The 23,337-nt window shown below is 25.2% G+C and overlaps 1 protein-coding gene across 2 annotated transcripts in view; it reads left to right on the top strand.

Moving 5' to 3' along the window:
* The first annotated feature begins 6,325 nt into the window (after window positions 1–6,325).
* LOC129611020 (potassium voltage-gated channel subfamily H member 8) overlaps window positions 6,326–23,337 on the top strand; it is a 179,354-nt gene continuing 162,342 nt past the window's right edge. For both annotated transcript variants that reach the window (XM_055523923.1, XM_055523926.1), the window contains exon 1: window positions 6,326–6,817. The gene's annotated coding sequence lies outside the window, so the exon portion shown is untranslated. The remainder of the gene's footprint in view (window positions 6,818–23,337) is intronic.

A 23,337-nucleotide genomic window follows, 5' to 3' on the forward strand; every position in this document is an offset into this window, starting at 1 on the left:
GATATCGAATGTGAGAAAAAATCCTATAGGAATAATATGAAAAAAATTTTAAATTTTTCAGAAAATTATATTTTCTGAAAAGTTTTAATTTAATCATGAAAGTGTAGGAGAAAAAGTTTAATTTTTGTTTCTTTGGTGTACAAAAATTTATTGATCTTTTCTTTTTATTTCAGTTAAAAAAGTTCTTTCTGTAAATTTAAAAGAGATTGAAAAGAGATTGAAACTTATAATTTTGTTCTATGTTTTCTATTTTGAAAATTATGCACACAATTCATAATCCTTTTTTATTGGCTTTGAGATTAAAAATTTTTCAATTCACTTGTAATTATTGTGGATAATATCTTTGCTTCTCACGGCTTTGCTTTTTAATGTTCAAGAAAAGTTATTTAGTGCTTAGCGAAAACATTCCGTTTTATAAATAAAAAATTTTTTCAAGTTATAGCTTTTCAAAAATGTCACTGCTATATGCGATTGTATAGGCCCTCATCAGCAGACAAAAGGTTCGCAGGGGCTTAAAGTCAATTTCGACTGATTTTTTTACTTTTTGAAATTTTAAGTATAACTTCACGACTGTGTAAGACAGGCGCATTAAAAAATATGATTTGAAAACCTCAAAGTAAGTGCTTTCTTATAAATATCTACATTAGTTATAATCTGTTCAGATTTCGGAATCACATGACTTTAAAGTTCGAAAAAGTTGAAATTTTACAAGTTTTGTCTCGATTTAGGGCTATACAATTACATATAACAGTGCATAAAAGCATAAAAGACCTATTTCAATAGGACGAAAGGCTAAAAAAGACGTGCAAATTTTAAGAAAACACATATGTAAGAAAACACAAAAATTAAATACATACATATAATAATATTGTTGATTTTTTGCGTTTTCTAAGGTGTTATAATTTTATTTAGATTTAAAGCTACATATGTGGTCAAAAACATAATTAAGAACTCAACATAAAATATTATTTAGGACGCATTGCAGGTTTATTATCTTCAACAATTTTTATATATATATATATATGTTTATGTATATGTCATTTATATTTACATAAATGTATGTAAATCACTTTTTTGAATAAAACAGAAAATATATTGACATGATTCGCTTTTCAACATTAAAATACAACATACCTGTACAAATTTCGAAATAGTTTTGTACCATAAAACAACACACCATAAGTCACAATTCAAATATATGAGAGCATTAGAGTAAGAGGAATTTAAAGTAAGATTTAGTGTTTATTACAGGAGAAAAAGTCTTTATATAAGGAAATTTATACATCTTGTTTTGAAAATATGTAGAACATAATAAAAAATATCCTGAAACATTGAAACAAAGAACAAGTAAATAATGTAAAATAAATTATAACACAAAAATACGGTTGATATTGTTTGCTTTCCTTTTTACTTTGAAAAGGCTTAGTGAAACATGATCGAAAGAAATTTAGTTGAACTTTTCTCTTTAGATTGTTAAAGACTTGAAAACGTGCTACCGAATTGAATATAGTTTTCCTTCAAAATTATTCTCACAATAGCAATTATTTTATGACTAAAAGGTCCTCCGAGTGAAATTAGAACGTAAATTTCTGAATATAAGTAAATAACTAGATTAATACATAATGTATAATTAAAGTTATTAAACGATTTCAATATTCAATTAATGCCTGAGGGATTTCCATACACAGCGAATAATCTAAATTAATATAAATGCAATGAAATCATAATATGCAACGTAAATATTGGAAAATTTCACTCTTAACTTTATTAATAATGATTTTAAAGTCAAAAGTTTCGACTCTTCTTTCAATTGCCAAATTTAAATTTATTTAAAAGCTTTGTGGTTTTTATTATTCCGAGCAACGTCAACAACATAATTATTTTTTAAAACCTCATTATAAAATTTTTTTTTTTTCAAAAATATTTTCATACATTATTTCCGTTTAATTTTATAGTAAACTTTGTAAGCGTGTATAATATTCAATATGTTGTCATATGTGCACATATTATTTGTATATATGCACATACAAATATCAAGTCATTGTATTTAACGCAACAGGAGCCTTCGTGCGAAACTATATCGTATTGTATATGGTAAGCAATAAAAGAATATATCTGTATTTTGTTCTTAAAATAAACAATACAAAGATGTCGTAAGCAACAGTCGATTTGTACACGTGTTGATTTCTGCTAACTTATAAAATTTTACTACATACATATATGTACGTGTATGAGTAGGTAGTCATTATTTTTTATTTTCTCCGAAAGATTTTTCTTTTTTGATTTCATTTGAATTTATTCTTATATGCGTGTATATTTTTAACAGCGATACTAACATACGCATACACAAATATATTTTAATTTTCTCAATTTTAATGCTTTTTTTCTTTTAATATTCCATTTCAATTTTATTTTTTTTATAATATATAGAAATATTTATTGCCTCCTCCTTATTGTAACTCATATATACCGTACAGATATCTCAATTTATGTATACTTTTATACGCAGACAAATTTTACTTTTTTACATTTCCAACTTAACTTTTCCTCTTGTTTTACGATTCAAGAATGAAAAATAAGATTATGATATGAGTGTGTATCTTTATAAATTTTTTATATGCAAACGTACTCACTTTTTTTTTAATACAAATTTATATTAAAGTACATTTTGTGCATACAAACACGTACACATGTGTGTGTATGCAAAGCAATTGAAAACAATTTTCCTGTAATATCCTGATTTCAAAATTACAAAAGAATTTTACATAGGACGTACTGTATGTACATTCTTTTCTTGTATACATAACTTTACTGATATAACAATCTGTTCCCTATAGACGACAGCTCGTCTAACCCAGTAAAAAAGAGCAGCACAAATTGATATTTTCATTTCAAATTTTCTTTATGTAGTAAATGAAATATAAACGTGTATATAACCGTACACTCATTTTATCATTGAGATTTTTTTCATAAATTTTGGCTAAATTTTATGTGCAGTGAATAAAAAATTCTATGTACATACAAGTATAAATTCCATGCTCATGAATGTATATTTGTATGAAAAAATATTCACAACATACCACGATACTTTTTCTACAAATTTAAATTTTATTTAGATATTACTACATATGTTACATACATACATATTTGTATCTCAGCTCTTGCTCTCCACAAGAAATACATAAGTATTTATATATTACAGCTGAGTGTAATAAGCTTTTATATTCAACAGGGTTAAAACTTTTCCTCTCTTATTTGGAAAACTGTAAAGCATTTCTGCTAATTGGAGAATAAAATAATTGGGAAAGGAGAAACTATATAAAATGAAATTGAATAATAATAAAAATTTTTTTATTAGAAATATTTTGAAATTATGAAAGGGAAGAGAATGAAATGGATTACAAAAGCAAAAAAAAAAAATTATTTAGCAAGGTATTCAAAATAATTTATGGTGAAATTTTTATGTTAAGGTCACAATCACAACATATTAAAATTTTATTATCGCTGAGTATAAAAGTTACAATTAAAAAATTGGACTGTGTTTGGCACTGTTATAAAAGTGTGAACTAAATACTCATTTTTGTCTGCAAATTTTATTTTTCCGACTTTCATATAATTTCATATATAAATGGAAGTACGAGACAATACTCATATAACTCATATATTGAGTTATTAGCACAAATTTTGCTATAATTCGGGGGTAATTATATTATGTACAAGAAAAAATAAAAAAATTGCATATTTTTGGGCAAGTCCGGTTTTGATACTCTCGAAATACGTACGAATACAAATGCGACGTTCTTGTGGCTTACGTTTTATTTAAATAATTGATATCTATACTATGTAATACGCGTAGAAAATTAATCAAATATATAACATGTGAAAAATATCTATATAACTATGTAACAGCGATGACTATATTTGTACTATCCCGGGAGAATGGAATACAATAATTACAGCTGAGTTCAATTAAAATAATTTTATGGAGTCTTCTATTTTAATTTGATGTTTCAGCGTCTGAGGCTGGTTTCAGAAGAAAAGTAGAGCTATCAAAATAGAGAAAGCTGTTGCTTTTTGTTTAATATTCATCCCATTTACATACATTATTGTTACATACTATATTTTTATTTCTGAGTTATTTCTCCTCTGGAACATAAGATAAAACAAACATTTTTTTACAGCTGATCTGTATGGCTTTTTAAAGATTTACAGTCAAAATTATTTTGATGATGCAGTTTTCAATTAATCTTCCGAATTACTTTTTAGCAGTCGCAAACGATGCTTTAATAATAGAACTACAACATAGAAACATGTTCGAATCGATTACGTAGCGAAAAATCAGTTTCGACCTGCCGACTTGCTCAGCTGTTTTTATTTTATGCGAAACTCCTCAAAAAAATAGTGTAAATGAGCAATATTTCTTTATTAATTTAAATTTTGTAATATTATTGAGTTAATTAATTATACTTGTTTAATTTACGTCTTATACTAAAAAATCTTTAAATATGTATGTGTTCTTGGACATTAATTTATCATTGATATAATTTTCGTATAACATAAAACTTATGTTAAGTAAAAAAAAAAAGCAACAAATTATTGTTGAACTAAAATTTTCATACCATAAGAAGATTTTAATAAATATCAATTTCCACCTGTTGTTCTATTGAGAGTAAATAATCTTTTTTCCAAGGGCATATGAGTATTCCAAATAAATTAAATATGTATGTATATATGGTGTTGTATAAATATTCTTAAAATTATAGAAACAAATTTATTATTGAGGTGTAACAGGTTTTCTAAATGTATATATACATATGTAAATGTGGCGTATGTATATATATTATTTGTTGTGTATACTTTTATATTACATAAAAACAGGAAGGTATATAATATTTTGATATTTCTTAGTACATAGGGATCAAAAATAATTTAACCAAAATTGTATATAATACGACCTTCATTCTTAAGCTCTCTCTTTAATAATAAAGAAGTGTAAATTCGTGAATATACACACATTATGTTATATATAGAAATATATATATATATATATATATATATATATATATATTTTTCATATAATACATCAACTAATAAAGCATTCCTTTTTTCCAGAAAACTAGGATTTCAGGTTCTATGTTACATATGACTATATACTTGCCTATATACAAACAAAATTTTTATTATTTTCCAATATTTTCGTTTATTATGAAATTTCCTCAATTTTTTTTTCTTATTCTAGTTTAAATGGAACACTGGAATAAGGAAAAACAAATGGAAACAGAACAAATGTAACATGTAGATTCTCCAAATGGGAGAATGAAAATATAACAGAGCTTTTTATAAAATTTTAAAAAAGAAAAACGAAAAATAATAAAACTGTTCTAATGTTTCAATTCCCAAATTGTTTCAATACAAACATCATTATACACCTATACATCGCTGGTTAATATTCATCTTTGGACCATTTTGAAAAATGAAATGTGCTGTTGTTTTTTTTTTTTATATTTTTTTTAGTTTTCTTTTTGATATTTTTAATCTCACCGGGTTTATAGTAACGGTAATTTTAAATTTTAGATCAGTTTGTGTCGAGACCTTACCCGAAGCGATTTATCATTTTAGGTAAACGGATGGATACATTGTTATATAAAAATTATTGTTATCATATTTATTGTATTTTGTGAAAAAAAAAAATAAATTTTTTTTTCTGTGTTTGCTTGTCGTTCAGATTATAAAGGTAAAATAAAGAAAAATTAAAACAACAAATAAAAAGGAAAATAATATTTTGATATATATATGAATATATATATCTACATATTTATATTTTTTTAAGTTTGGTTTCCTGGAAAATTAAAAATTTTCCCCAGACACATTTAAAAAAGGAATCTATAAGAATATAAGGTAGTAGTATGTTGTGAATAATGTAAGAAATATTAAACCTACTTTAATGCTAGTGGGTTTCTTGCAAAAAAAAAATATCAAAAAAAATATTTGAACATATTTGTTGATTTTCGAAAAACAAGGACACATATGGTTGGTTGTATAGGCATATGGATATATATTCTTAAATAGTAGATATATAGGAAGAGTATATAAGATTAATTGAAAAAAATACGTAAAATATTGTGTTAAAAATTATAAATGATTGATTACCAGTTATAGTGACTAATTTTGAATTTAACATTTTAAGAGCTGCACATTTTCTAATTACATTTTCCTTTTTTTATTTTGAGTAATTTAAAGTTACTGTTCAAAATTCATGAGTTATTAAAATTAAAAGCGAAAAATTGAATGATTCGTGCTGCATAACAATATATTATTTGTGAAGTGTTAAAAAGCTAAAGGATAATTTTTAGCAGAATCTCATTGGCTCTACTTGTTCTTACAAGCGCTTTTATTTTTTGATTTGAAAAAATTTTAAATTATATTTTTTTTGTGAAATTTGTAAATTTGTAATTTTTAAAAAATACATTAATATTATTGCGCATTTAAGAGACTCTTTTGTTATTTGCTTTTTGATTAATATTAATTATCAAAAATTTATTATACAGCTTAGATATATTTGAATAAATTTATAAAATGCAACATTAATATGTGCTGGATGAAGTGAAATATTAAAATTTCATATGTGAAAGAAAAATTGTTATAATTAAAACAAAAAAAAACACAAAATTGAAAATTATAAATCTTGAAATATTTTGAATTAGTAGAGACTTTAAATATTATACGACAGAACAAGCCGATACTAAGATGGATTAAATTGCCTATAATTGGCTATCGTTCTTTTTTAATTAGACAGCATTAAGTAAAAATTAAAAAGGTAAGTGATTAATGAAATTAAAATATTTTTTTCTGTTTTTACTTCACAAATAAAAATATTGTAACAATGATGGTGTTTGGAAATTAATTTTTAATGAAATGAACCAAAAATATGGTGAAGGAAAGATGGAATTAAAATAAACTCATATGGTGAGGTTAATGCTACAACCAGATAGCTCGAAAATTTTATATTTTTAGATAATTAACCTAGGCGTCATAAAATCGAATGCCCTTTCACTTGCGACCAATATATAACCTTAAAAATGCTCTTAAATATCTAAAAATAATAACGCTAAAACTAGATATCTTCATGATTAATTATTTGCTATCTAGTTTTAGCATTAACTTCACGATATATTTTATAGAGTTAACACTGTCTAATCGAAATTTTCAATTATAAAAAAAATTTGTTGAGGTATATATGAAATTTAAAGTACTACGAGGGGTTCAAAAACAGAGTGGCGTAACCAATCAGAAAACCGAATTTTTTAAAGTTAGAGTAATATATTAATAAAACAAGCTAAAGTACGAAAAAAGCTGCAATACTGATTTTGCTGGCTCCTTAAAATTTTGTTCTTTTCAATTGTATTTTTTGCAAAATAATGTGAATGAATTCTGCAAAATAATGTGTCATTCTGCTTTTGAGCCCCTCGTGAAGTGTAAAATGCAGTTGGTAAATATTTTTCCATTCATCATCATAATATAAAAATATATGATAATTTTATATATAAAAATATTTTATTGAAAGCAAAAATTATCAACATTAGAAAAATATACAGGGGGTACCAAAATTATTTAGTCTAAAAAATGTTAAACTTATGGAAAATTTTAGAATTTGTATTGACAAAAGGTATTGCGTTAAATTGTTGTGTTTTTATAGTTATATGTCTTGCAACGGGGTTAAATGTGAAAAATGGAATTCACTAAAATTACTTCAATTGAATAGTAATGTAATTACTATTCAATTAATGTAATGAGAAGAAAAAATATGGTTATATATGATTGTTCAAAGACAGAAAATTGAAGTATGTGTTTTAAATTAAGATTTATAATGGATAGTATTCTTTAGTTGCATAAATGCTGTAATATCTAATTACTGTATATAATTTAAATACTATTGAGAAATTTATGACAATTTTGAATTGATCAAATTATTCTAGTAAGCTCAATAAGACCGAAAAACCGTGTTTCTGTAACAAAAGCACAAATTATTCAAAAGGAGCTTAATAGAATAATATTATGTACACAAGTTTTTATAAATTAAATTTCTGTTGGCTTAACCCATTGTCGACTGATGCTACTCTCAAGTATCATGAAATTTATATTGTTTAAAAATCGTGAAGGTAGATTAAACTTAAGTTTTAAGCTGTTGATACTTTAAAGTGATCCATTATCTCGTATATTGAATTATATTATACTTATAAGAATTGGGTCCCTAAACTCAGGCCAAACAACCGAATCCAAAAACCTTCTATTTTTCAAGAAACTATAGCTGCAATTTATTAAAAAAAAAATAATTTTGCAACAGATTTCGTCTATTTCTATTCTCTGGCAACAAAGGGTTAAAAATATTTCATTTATATCATAACTTGTAAAAAAAACATTCAAAACTTTAATTATAAAAGTTTTTTTTAATTTTCAATTGTGGCGCAGAAGCAACTGCATCCGTCGCTCTCTTAAAATGAACTCAATTTAGAATCAATAAAATAAATTTTTATTTACACTTTACCAAAATAATTCCAACAAATTTTTGGATTTTTTTAATGTGCCGTAAAAAGAAAATAAATAAAAATGCCCAACAGATGGCATATGTTGTATTCTTTTTTTTTTTTTGATTATTATTTTTAGATTATTATTGTTTTTATTTTTTTTTAATTACATACACCTTCACATATTGTAAACAACTAAATAATATTTGGGGAAGTAAATAAATTGTAAAAATATTTTTGTTCGGAAATTATCAGTCATTCCGTTCTGTTATTATAAACATACTTATTTGCCTTAACCTTAAAAAAAAAATGTTTTTTATTCATTTGCTTATATCTTATCAATTTTGTTATTGCATTGCAACAAGAATTGAAAATTATGGAAATGAAATCGATAAAAATCATTCGGAACAGATCAATAAAATTATGATTTTTAACTTTATATATACAAAAATAATAATAACCAAATTGCAACCACATGAAGAAATGTGTAGGAGTCAACTATAGTTTAAGAAAAGAAACTCTCTTATCTCTAACAAGATTTGGGGTAATACGTACTTTCCATTTGTACCATTTATGCATATCAAGAAATTGAGTTTTTAAAAATTATATAACCTGGGTCTAAAAACCAAAAAAAACTTCCGAAAATTGTTAGAAAACTTGTTTTGCAGTACGATAACGGAATAGGTGAAATTAAAATTTATGAAACGAATTTTGAAGCTAATTTAACAATTGAAACATTATTATACATATCTATATGGATAAATTCGATGATTAAGTGAAAATCTTAGGCCTAAAATGGAAGACCAAGAAAGTCTTCCTAGAAATTATGCAAATTGCAAATGAAGTCGTTTACTACTTCGATATAAGTTTTATGTGGCTTTAGGTTTTAATTTAAATATTGGTAGAAATCATAAACAATTTACAACGGCATCTAAAACAGCACAGAGAGACTGCGTTTAAGAAAGGCACATTATTGTCTAATCGAGAAATTTATACCTAAATGTGTGTTTGTTATTGATCATAAAATATTTTCGAAATAAAATACTGTCTACAACTGCCGTATAATATAGTTATCGTCAATTAATGGCTGATAGTGTATGTGAAAAAATATGTGAAGGCGTTGTACATTCAATTAAGTTGGCCTTTCAAACTAAAAATTTTACGTTAACATTAAAGCTTACGCAAATATTGAAAGCTAAAATTGGTTATGCATACTTATTTTGAGAAGAATTTTATGAATTCTTCTAATAAACTTGCTATTATACGAGAGCATATTTTAAAAATTGTAAAGTAAATAGTTGTTCAATAAATACACCTGTACATCTAGACGTATACGAGACAGGAAGGACACTTCCACCGTTTCACCTTTTAAAATTAATATTATAAATAATAAAACATATATACGCTTTTGATAACATGAAAGAAATTATAATTGATGTAACTTTGAATTATTTAAAATAAATATTAGGTGACGGTAAATCAAAGTTAAGTCTTTAAAATATGAAGTACTGAACCAATGTCAGAATACCAGAATGGAGAAAATAAAACAAAAAATTTCGAATATAGAAAACTCTACAAAATTCATTGTCCTTATAATGGTTAATCACATGTCGTTTTCATTTATGAAAGATGAGAGGCCTTATAATTTATGGACTTAACATATTATTTTGATTACATGTAAGTATACGTACATATTATATTTTACTCATGATAAACTGGGAGATTACTAATTTAGCTTTATTATTTTGACTTCTAATTATTATTTTAGATTTTTTTAACATATCATAACATTAAATATGCCTTCGGACAAAGATTCTTCTATATAAAATTAAGTAAGTATGTACGTATTTCAAGAAAATGAAATGAAATTTTTCTGTTTGTTGATTAATTCATCCTAAGGGTTGACTGACACATGACTTATACAAAAATGCTTAGTTGAATTTTTGTTATGTTTTAATTTTTGTAAAATTTTTTCTCTTACTTTAATAAAACAATACAAAATTCGATGGGGTCACAACTTAATCGTATTGTCCTAATCATATTCACCAGTTAGAATCAGTCTATACTCTTCTATGAAAATTGGACTAGTAGAAGGATGGTACAAGATGGTCAAATATTTCCTTTGAAATATTTAAAATAATTGCTTAAAATAATTGCTGAGCTTCTCAACATTTTCAATGAAAAATTTTTGTTAAGATTCTATTCAATACGCATTCAAAAATTTACCTCTTTTTCCTTATGGAGGTTATGTTGTTTTTCCCGGGGAATTTATTAGCTATGACAATCAGGGAAGAAACTAAAATTGACATAGCAAAATCATTAACTATGCTCTTAGCGAAAATATAAAGCCGGCTCTGTATATTTATCAACTTATCATGTACTTCATAAGTGTATAAATTCATCATAATTACACTGTAACCTCAAATTTAAGCTAGAAACACCAAAATTATTGCTACAAATACTGCCACAAATACAATACTACAAGTACTGCAAGGTACTTCATTACTTTTAAACTATAATATATTCATATGAAAATCTGGATATGCCACATTTTATGCAATCACAATACCGCGCCTTTTGTATATAATATAGCCGATAAAAACATTGTAAAAGAAAAAGTTATACGTACTTATACAAAATGGATTTAATTAGAAAAAAACTCAAAATTAATTTGATATTATTTCTTAGAATTCTCTTAGGGTAATTAATACGTAAGCAAAAATAACATTTATATATATATTTATCTATGATTATATATTTATGTATATATTATTGTAAGGATACAAAAGGATATTAAATCTTAGACCATTATTCAAAATATTAAAATGTTGGACATGTTAATCAAAGATGAAGACAAGAACATGTATTGCAAATGTACAAAATTTTTGGGTATTATTAATGTTAGAAATAATTCTGAACGCATCCATATCGTCATACCATTCCTCCGAAAACTTATTTAAATAATGCCTACTACAAGTATTAGCTTCAGCATAATGTACACAATATATTATAATATTTATTAAAGGTATAATTTAGGCCAGACAAAGGTTTGTGACCTTTTGATGTCAACATAGTTAAATTAATAACAGAATTCAAATAAAAAATAGATGGACATTTTTAATTTTTTCTAATATCTTTTTTGGCGAAATTAATTTTACTATTTTCGTAAAAATGTAAAAATGGTGTGTTTTTGTTTTGTAAATCTATGTGTCATCTATGTAAAAAATCGATTGGTCCATAATATTGACAAGGTGTGAATGAATACCGTTTTGGCAAAATGAAGAATGCAAAATATATTTTATTAAAAATGTTGTCGATGAAACGGATGATTTCTAATATAGCAAGTCTCCCTTTTAATTTTCCCTTTAAAATTTAATCAAAAGATGTAGTTATTCTATTATTACCACATAATCTCTAAATTTAGGAATTATTCTTTTAAGAATTCTTTTATTACCGCGTATTGTTCATTTTATTCATTTCATTCACTATAGCTTAAAGTTTGAATTAGAGGACCATTGCCATAATATTTTTGTTTTTAAAAAAGTTCGACAGAGTTATCGATGTTTTATGTAAAATTATTTCACTAGGAAAGTTATTATGTTCCAGTAAAATAAATAAAGTTGGGTCAAACCAATGGTTTGTATTGTAGCACTTTTCCCTTCAACAAGTGAAAATACTGCTTTTAAATACAGTCTATGTATACCTATCACACTACTAAAATTATTTTCATTTATAAACGAAACTAATTCTAGAATTTATTTTAGGATGAAAAAATTTCAAAAATGCTTATGGTTTCACTGCACTAAATAGTTAAAAAATGGCATTTTTAGGGTTTTGGGGGGTATAACTTCTAGAGGGGGGGGGGGGGGGAAATAGGTAAAAACTTTGTTCTACGGAAATAAGTTTCTAGTAAAGATCTATGTACGTATTAAATTTCAGCTTTCTATCTTCAAGGGTGTAGAAGTTTTGTAAACAGACACACGGACAGACGGACTGACAGAGTGAAACTTATAAGCACTTTTTTTTTCAAAAAATTTTTGAAAAAGTGCTAAAAATTAATCTATGTTAATAAATTGCAAACATTAGAGTTGTCTTGTAGGATGAAATTTATTTCGAAAAAGTACTCTCGGTTTCGATGCTCAAATTGCTTTTGATGTCGGCACATTAGTTTTCCAAATTAATATTAATTTATATAACGTATTTAAGAAAAATAATGCTTTCACTAGCACCTATTTATAAACAACATATTTGTATATTACTGTATTTTGAATGGTGTAGAAAGCTTGTAAACAGGATAGAGGGTGAAACTTTTATAGCAAAAAGAAAATTTGTGTGGGAAAAAAACTGTTAACCATCTATACTTGCCAATAACTTAACACACATTTGATATTTAATTACTTCACATTTCAAGTACCATAAGCATGAATTTTTGTAAGTAGGTAATAGGTTAAAATCAATATTTTGAAATCTTTTATAATTTTTCAGAAATTTACCGACATCGTATCAAATATTTTACATTTTTTCTGAACAAAATTCATTTAAAGCTAATTTAAAGTTTTATAAATTTTCAAAAAAAAAATTAAAATTATTAATAAAACGCTTCCAGATATTTTTTTTAAACAAAAATTCATATCTATAATTTGGGTTTATTTGATTTTCTGATCTATGCCTTAAACGATAAAGGACGCATTCTCTTATCCAAATTACTTAAAATTTTTATAAATTAAATTCAAAAATTGACTCGAGTATATCGATTATTTAAATTTAAAGGTTTATTTTGAAATGAAGAAGCAGAATATGTTTTTCACTATTTTTTATTTACATTTACATATGTATTGGAATGGGTTCATGTTCATGACAGGATTTATTTCTTACAGAGCAATATTGAAAACGTGAAAGAAATATCTATAATTTTAACTTATAATAGCATTAATTTTTCAGTTCAGTAAATTTTTACAACGTTTTTCTTTTTTAATTTTTAAATAAATTTATATTCAGGCAAAGAATTTTTTTCAAAAAATATTTTTCTTTTCTCAAATACACAACTCTTGAGATCGAAATTGTAATATTATTGTATTACTGCAGAATTCAGCTTATGAATGTCAATTGCTGAATTATGTTTCGATGCGGTATTATTACAATTCTGATGTCAGGTTATGTCAAATTAGTAATATGTAAAATAATAAATGAAAAATCATTTTTTCTTCTAAAAAATCCTTAATGAAATTATTCAAATTCTATGCATTATTTATTATTATATTCCATAGTTATACTGGTATCGATTCCATTTTACGAATAAATCGAATTGAACGACTGAAAAATTGACATTTTAATAACAATGAGAATAAGTAAAATTAATCGTGTCGAATTCTGATACCCGTGCCAAGGAATGATGCTAAGAGTTGAAAAATATAAATTTTCGAGAAAGATAGGTTTAACGTAAGCAACTTAAAGGGGTAAATAAATAATATTCTTTTGGAAAGGATGCATAAGTTTTCTAAACAGACATACAAACGGACCAATGAAAGAGATAAAGGGTGAAACCATTCCTTATATTCGTTTCCTTATTGTCTTTAATCATTCAAAAAGTGGATTGTAAAAAAAATTATTTATCTGTTGTTTTATGCAATCTATTAATTTACTTTTTTTCCACGTTTTTAATAAAACTATATGGAATATAAAAGATACAAGTGTATTCTGTATGGAACATCAGTTTGACTTAAGTAATTTGGTTTCACAGACAATATGTTGGAGACCGTAAAATTTTTACACAATTTATACTCTTCTTGACAATTCTTGTTTAAAATCAAAAACAATCTCAACTCTAATATCAGAAAAAAATCTAACATGTCCGTAATTCAATTTTTACATTATTTATTTTGTTCTTTTGCTGCCTTCGGCATTTTTTATTGTACTAAAGATTAAGATACAAAAATTTATTGCTAATTAAATATTATGAGATTCTTTTTTCTCTTGTCTTTTAATCATTTCTAAATTTTCTTAAATAATTGTTAATAAAAAGGCCAAATTAAGGATTTAAGGTATATATACCTTTTTACAATGAACCTTGACCTTTTGAAAAAAAATTAAGATATTTTTTATATAAAATTTGAATATTGAATGGAAGAAGTCAAAAAAATTTTTATTTTTTTTTTCTTTTGCCATTCATTACCGTTATCAATCAAGATAATTCTTTTGTTAATATTTCGCTGTTTATATCAAAAGATAATTTAGTTCCCCGTTTATTCTTTACCTAAATGGTATTTTGTGTACCATCTGAAGTACATATACAGAAATAAGAAATATTACATAGGTATTTTATACATTACTTATACATGTACACATAGACTTACATAATGTAATACCATACATGAACTCGTACATGCATATCTACATACAATGATTACTGAAAAAGTCTTTACAGGTGTTATGAGGTAATAAAAAAAAATTTAGAAAAATGCGTTTCTTTTTTTTTCTTCAAAAATATTTCTTTAAAGAAGATGAAGGAGAAATTAAGATGTAAGCAAAATAAATACAATAAAAAATTACACACACAACAAAAACTCGTTTAAATGAAAAAAGGATTGAAAAGTTAAAAAAAAAAAAAAACGAAAAAGGTATAAAGACTGTAATAATTTTTGTGATTGAAAATTAAATGGGGGTGAAAAGCGGAATGAGAGAAAAAGCAGCCTTTTTCATTGGAACTCTTCCATTTTATTCAATTTCTATTTAATTCCGTACTCCTACACAGTTTTTTGATGTTATTTTAGGGCACGGTTTTTTTTTACCTCATTCTGTAAATTTTTTGCTTCTTTTTGTTGTTTGTTGTGCCAATAAACAAAAGGTAAAATAAAGCAAAGGTTTTTTTTAAAAACACTTTCCGTGCAATTTAAGTCTAAATTGTTGTTAAGAATGTTATTATTGCATTAAATTTCTATACAGTTAAACCTCTATATCACGAACTCGCATAAGTTCTCCTTAACGCGTTTTGTTGTATTTTGTATTATACTTATTTTCCTTTACATATCCCATAACGCAAATCTTCTTTAATCAGAATTAAGTTTATTTCTATTAGCCCTTATTGTTTTCGAGTGAGTACTTCAACAACAAATAAATAGATATTTAATTAGAATTCGTTGCCGGTCAAACGTATATACGAGTATGTATGTGTAATATATATTTCATAAATATTTAATTCCTATCCTTTTTGGTGTTGTGCCCTAATCTTTCCAAGAACATTATAGATCCATTGTTTAAGCACTTTGAATTTAAAATTAAATTTCAAGGAAATTTGCTGATTTTTTGTCTTTATATGACCAAAAATCGAACTTGACCCGCAAATAGGTGCAGTTCCCAAGGCCAATAATCTATTCTAAAAATTGATCAATTCGTTTCATTACTATAATAAACTCTCATATATAATTTCATTAAAATCGGTTCAACCGAACAAGATACACCCGTGCGCACACAGACCAAAATCTCTCTAATAATATAGTTTATTTAGGCTTTCTGTCATAAAAAAGTACATTCCCACCGACAAAACTTGGCATGAAATTTTTAATCTGTTAAAAGGATAGCTTTAAATTATAATAAACGCCTTAACATTAATGAAAAGTAATATTTTTTGAATTTTAAAGGCGGTAAGAACGGTAAATACCAAATGTAAATGCAAAGACGGTGAAAACGGAATAAAAGTGCACTCTCACTAACATAAAAGAATATCAAATGAAATTTAAAAAATGTTACTGATATCTTTAGGTTTGTCTTAAAAACACTATCGCTTATTAAATAAAAAATAATTTTAAATTCATAAATCCCTATTTACTAATTTAAGGATTTGTTAAACCTATAGGATAGCAGGTTTGAAACAAAAGAAAACTCAACAAAAGAGAAATATTAATTTTTTATGAGGAAATGGTAAAAATTTACGATATTTTCCAAATTCAGACTTAATTTTCTATGATTGAAAATCAGTACAAGTAACTCTGCCTTTACTGCGTTCTTTCAATTTAATTTGGATGATATTACATCGCATAAATATGGAATAGAAACTGATCCTTACAAGAATTTTATCTAGGTTATGTTGTACAGGTCAGGTATGGAAATATATAATAAAATGGGTCCAAATAGAAATATTCTATATTTTCAGAAATATTTCAGATCAGAAACTTCCATAACTCATTTTTTGTTTACATATTTAATATTATAAAGATTTAATTATAGAATAAAGGATTTAATGGAAAACGAGAGAAAATAGAGTTGAGCGTGTCAACTCTGTGATACCCTTAATTCTGATCGACTCAGAATTCGACGCTGATCAAATACATACATTTGAGTCTATATCTCAGACCATTATTTCTTAGCGTTACAAACGGTAAAGCAAATTTAATATATCCTTTGAACATATGTTCGTACGGGTATACTTAACTATTAATTACAGTAATTAACTATATTTTATAGCAAATTGATTTGTGCGGTTTCAAAAAAGTTCGAAAAATATGGAAACTTCTAATAATAAAAGAATCTCTATAGGATATGGTATAGGTACACCTAGCTGTATAAAACGCATAGAAAATTAGATAACAATAAACTTTTGTTCGCCATTTCGTACAAGCTTTTGATTGTGGTTAATTCAAAACCGAAAGTACGCTCATCAAAAAATGGTATAGAAAAAAATCTCTTTTCATGCTAATTTCGATCTCTCATTGCTTAATCTAACAACATTAATAGGAAATTTCAGATTTCGATGAGTAAACTAAACATTGGATAATTTATTATTTACCTTTCCTTTTTGTTCTCTTTTTTAATTTTCTTTGATGTTATTAAATCTCTACGAGAGAAAATATGTAATATGTGCTTATAATATGTACATATTTTAAAATTGTATATATATATTATTCATAAGAAAATCGTTTTACTTGAGATTTGTATGCGAATAAGTAAAATTTCAAAAGTGAAAAGTTGACATTTTTTAACTTACGCTAAAGAAAATAAAGAAAATAAATGTAAGAAAAGTAAAAACAAACGATAGAAGCAGCTTGTCATCATTAAGCCTAATGAAAAAAATTTTTGTTTAGATTTCATAAAAAACAAAAGCAGCAATTTATAAGCAGCAGCTTTTTACAAAAAAGTATATAAAACTCAATATTTACATACATATGCACATACTTATATAAAGATTATTATAAAATTTCTAAGATAATATTTTGCTAACATATACACATTATAATATTGTGTTGTCTTAAAAGGATATGCGTTAATATACACTTAATATAAGCATGAAACAAAACATACAATAAATACAAATGAATACACATAGGCATACATACATAGGTGCAATGTTAGTCTATTTGTTTTTATAAACAAAAGTGTTTCCCTCTTTCATTCTCTTAAATTTTTTAAGTCCGTTTCTAATTTTGCTATTTTAATGCCTATTTTAAAGGTATATAGAATGACATAAGGAAAAGATAATAAATAACTTAGTTTGAAATGATCCTGTACGGTAATATCACTACATATTAATACATATCATATCTATATATGAGCATATTTCATACATAAACAATTTAAAAATGTTTGTGTGTATATTATTGTTCATCTTATAAAAATTATAAAAGAATTTCTTTTCAGTTTTTCCATTCTTCTTTCATTGTTAATGGAGATGAAATTTAGATAAAATGGTATACGTATTAAATAATCCACCCTGTCGCATAAGACATATGAAAATGGTGTTGATACTGTTTTTCCACAATTTTGGTGTTGATACTGTTTTGTTTTTTTGTTTCAGTATTAATTTTTCAATCTTAAATTTCAAGCTACTGTAATACACGTTATGTAACTACCCATAATATGATTTCATCATAACGTTTTGTGCTCAAAAGGAAGGCAATATATAGAAGACGGATGAGAAAAATTGAAGTCTTTGCTTTAAACTGTTTTAATATATATAATTAGTAAGATTCCAAATTGTATTTTTCCAAAAATATTTCATTATTTTACAGTTTTCACTTTATAACTCCAAAAACATACGTATCTCTCATGAATCTTCTGGGGACTGGAATCAAAATGCATATAGTAATAGCGGCAGTATGTTATGTTCGACTCTATTTACATTCATAGCTAAATTGGGCCTTCAGAAAAAAGGTTCCAAGTTGGATTAGAAAAAATGTTAATATTTTCTTTATAAAACTGAAGGGATTATAAGAAGGAATTGAAAGGTAGACACCTTAGTGCATTATAGTAGTTATGCCAATGAGTGCCATTGTTTAAACGAAACTGAAAGCCTGTGTAGAATAATTGTTATAAATTTAAAAGACAATTCAATTGACTTTTTTTTAAAGGGATGCTTTAAGAAAAAAGAGACACTCATAAGCGCTTGTAAAATTATATTTCGAAAAATTTTCGCAAATTAAAATATTTCTTAATTTCTGCAACTCTATAACGATTTTATAGTTTTTAGCCATGCTACCTCTAAATAAGACGGCATTACTTATAAACTGCAATCAACAAATATGTGATAGGATTCGTTAAAAATATTCAATTCGTTAAAACGCGGATGTTAAAATGTATTATAAACGACTTGCTAAAACTTGTACGTAATTTTTAAATAAGATTGACATTATGGGTATAAAATATAAAAAAAAAAGCGCAATATAAAATAATAAAGTTACAAAAGGAAGATACAAATTACTGTAAAATTACACAATTTCCTTCCCATTTTGTTGACAATATTTCGGTATACCTACACACATACATAAATAAACGAGTAATAAACGTAGAATGACAGCAATCATGAAAATTTATGCGACATAGTCGGTAAAATTAGAAAATAACTTTTTCTTAAAATTGGAAAATTATTAATGAAATTTTTTTTTTTAAAGTAAAATTTTATTTTTTGTTTTTGTTTGTAGGAAGCTAGGAATAGTAAATAGGATTGCGTTTTTCAATTTGTATCAGAATTTTTAAAATGAAGTTTATTGGAAAGCTTTCGACTAATGTTAAATTTAAAATTTGTCATGTTAGCAAATTGTTGTAATTAACTTTTTTTAGGGTGGTATAAAAATAAATAAAGTTGGATCAAAAAAATTTTACTTCATTATTTTAATTACTTTTATTCATAAACCAAAATACACAAAAATTATTGCATACGCTTCGGATGAGCAAAGAAAAAATTGAAAGAAGTGTTAATCATAATGCCCGAATTTAAGGGTTAATTTCGTCTGTTAAGAAAAATAATTATATTTTACATGACATTTAGCTTTAGCTTTTTAATTTAAAAAAAAATTTAGCAACATTTGCGGTTTCCTTTCAAATACAAAGCACTGAAAATTCGAATTTTACAAAAATTTCGAGAGGTTGTTATAAATAAATGTTAATATAGAAATTAATTGTGTCTCTAAATCTAGTATAAAGTATAAAGAGAAACGGGTCGACGGTCGAATAGAGTGAAACTAATGAGCGGTTCATATACTTCGTTTAATATTTTAATAAAAATTCTATTACTTTCCCGTTAATTTTATTGTTTGTTTAAACCTAAAAGTACAATTATCTTTTTCAATTGTGAGAATTGTTAAAAGCAACAACTTCATACAGTATGTATTGTTCAATTATAAAAAATTTTTTCAGTGGTATCTTTGTGCTAATTTTAGCGAAAGTGGCGTATTTTATTTCCTGAACATTTTTATTTTTTGAATATCCAGTTATCAATTATTTGTTAAATATTTTTCTTTTAAATAAAAAATTTCTCTTTCAAAATGTTGTTTTTTTACAAAAAAATTTCAATTTATTAAAAGGATAATTTTAAATTTAAAATTCACATTTATTTCAAATATATTTTCTACTCCTTTTAAGCACCAAAATTTGTTTGAAAAGTTTCAAAACTTTCACTCTGTCCGTCCGTGGTCATGGTTTCAAAACTTCTACGTCCTTGAAGATAGTAAACTGAATTTTCATAATATTTACAAAGATATTTACTACAGACTCATTTCCTTAGAAGACTTATTTTCCTTCCCTCACGTAATTAACCCTTAAATTCGAGTATTATGTTAACACCTCTTTCAATTTTTTTTTTATTTCATCCTAAATATATGCAATCTTTAACATATTTTCGTATATTGAAGAAAGTAATTTTGATAATGTAGTAGGTATACATAGATTTTTAAAAGCAGTATTTTCACTTATTGAAAGGAAAAGTATTACATTACAAACTACTGATTTTACTCTACTGTATTCTTTGTTCTTCTTCATAGCGAATAAAATAAATTCACATTTTTCAATCTGACATCTTTTATGGCATGTTATAGCACACACAAGATATAATATCATTCCTCGCTTAATATGATCAACATTACTCCGATAAATCCTTTAATAAATTCATAGTTCTCTCCTATATAATATAAATGAGTTTTTTTGTTAGCTAACCTAAATTATGTGTGTGAATATTTCTGCATATACATAGTTCATATTTGTGTTTCTAATACTCATGTGTACATAAGATTTTATTTTAAATTCTGGTACTGTTGCACATTATTTACACATACGTGTTTCAATTATTTAATATGCAATTCTATAAGTAATAAAAAAGATTGATATGGATATTTCAAGGATAAAATAGAAGAATTGAAAAAAAAACAAAAACTATTTAAAGATTCTTGTATAAATAAGCAATTGATTAGTTGGATTCTTATTGAAAAATATATGAAAAGGATAAGAAAATAAAAAAGAAAAAAGAAAACTGCACATAAGCATTTCAATTATTTCTTGTGGGAGTGAAAGAAGATACCAACGATCTTTTACATTATAATGTATATTATATGAGTATGTCATAAGGATATTTCTCTGTCCACATGACTTTAAAACCCGTGACGTACATACAATTTCAATATTTACTTTTATTTTTCTTCATTTAAAAAAAATATTTGCTATACTTGAATTCATATATGAAAATATAAATTAAAGATAATAGAGTACAGGACCCTCATATAAGAATAGTGTTTGTGTGTATGAAATTGTTTATTAACTTTTAACATTATGAAGGATATGAAAATATTAAAAAATATGAGAATATAATGATGATGAATAACAAAATTAATATTAAATTGTTTGTTGATGATTTTACGAGACTTGTTTTTCATTCTTATGTCATTGTACTCAATCTTAAAGATAGAAAACAACTAAGTATATATACATACAATCAATTTAAAAACTAAATATTGCCAAGAGTTTTATATTAATCTTAATAATTGAAACTATATCTGTAATTATAAATAAAACGTTCTTAGAAAAAAGAAAATTACTTAAGCGATGATGACCGAATAAAAGAGAAATGCTTTAGTAAAATTGGGAATTGTTGGCAAATTAAAATTGAAATGAAATAATTTTTTGGCCACAAATTCGCACAGTTTAATTTTCAGGACATTAATTATTTGCAAAATAATTTTCGATTTTTAATTAATTTCAAAACTAAATAATTTTCGATGGATATCTCAACTATACCAAAAATTATTCACAAAATGATTGGAATATAATTTGGATCTTGAAGTACCTCAAAGCGGTTTCGGCTATAATCATTTATTTGGTAGTAGTTTTTGGAATAAAAATATACACCTAACCATTGGTTTGCCTGTAAGTTGAATGTGAATTGAATTAATGTTCTTGCTGGGTATTAGGAATAAAGAGCTATGGTATTGAAAATTCAAAATTTAATTTTTAACTACAGATACGTCGCCTTGAAGGTGATAAGTCAATAAACTTTTAATTTAATTGTAAATACACAAGGTGTTTTAAATAAGGGGTAAATAATTCGTGGGATTATTCTTTGATGAATATCCAGCAAAAGTTGTTTGGGAATGGGGGTTTATTTCACTGTTGATTCGCACTAACAAAAATTTTTTTATTTGCTCACCAAAACCAGAATACAAATTTGCCTTATTTAATAGCTTTTAGCACATTCAATTTCAAGAAAAAGATAAGCAATTATTTTCTCTGATGAGCTTAGAATCTTTTGCGGCAATTTATTAAAGTTTGTCTACATAATTATACAAGAATAATAGAGTTTATAACAATATTTTCATAAGACAAAAAAAAACCTGTTTAAAAATAAAATAATGCGGTTAGAAATTTGAAAACATTTTTTTGTGTGTGTGCGTGTAAAGAGCCATCACACTTTTCCTTCTTCATTTTTTCAACTTAAATGAAACGGAATTTAATTTCCGCTTTGATTTTATATTTTTTTTTATTTTTCTTTTAAATTCGCCGGATACATGATCCCTGAGTGAACTATTAAATTAAATTAGAGAGAGGATACAAATACGAATGCAAAATGCGGAAACACGCAAACAAACAAAAAATCAATTGAACCAAATATCAAAAAAAAATTTAAGTTATTTATTATCAAAAATTGAAAAATTTCGAAAGAAATTGAGTACATTAAGAAAATAGAAACTTCTAAGAATTCGCAACAATGTCGTGTCGTATTGGGATTCTATCAGCAGAAAGGAAAAATGAAAGGCTTACGTATTTTTCAGTGAAACCCCAATTTTTCATAAAATCTTTAAAAATCTTTTCAAGGAAAACACAACAATAAAAAATTAGGTCTGAAATTTTTAAAAATTATTCAATGTCACGATGTTATAATCAATTCAATGCCAAATCCGAATTAAAATTTTGCCAATATTTGTGCATGTGCGTTTATAAATGTAGGATTCAAATTTGATATTTTTTACACCTTATAAGGAAAAGGATCAACTTATAATTACTAATCTCTTTAATTTATTAAAAAAATTGAGTATTTTTGAAAAATTTAAATTGAATT

This window comes from Condylostylus longicornis, unplaced genomic scaffold (assembly GCF_029603195.1).
Source record: "Condylostylus longicornis isolate FDR11 unplaced genomic scaffold, ASM2960319v2 ptg000048l, whole genome shotgun sequence".
NCBI classification, from domain to species: Eukaryota; Metazoa; Arthropoda; class Insecta; order Diptera; family Dolichopodidae; genus Condylostylus; species Condylostylus longicornis.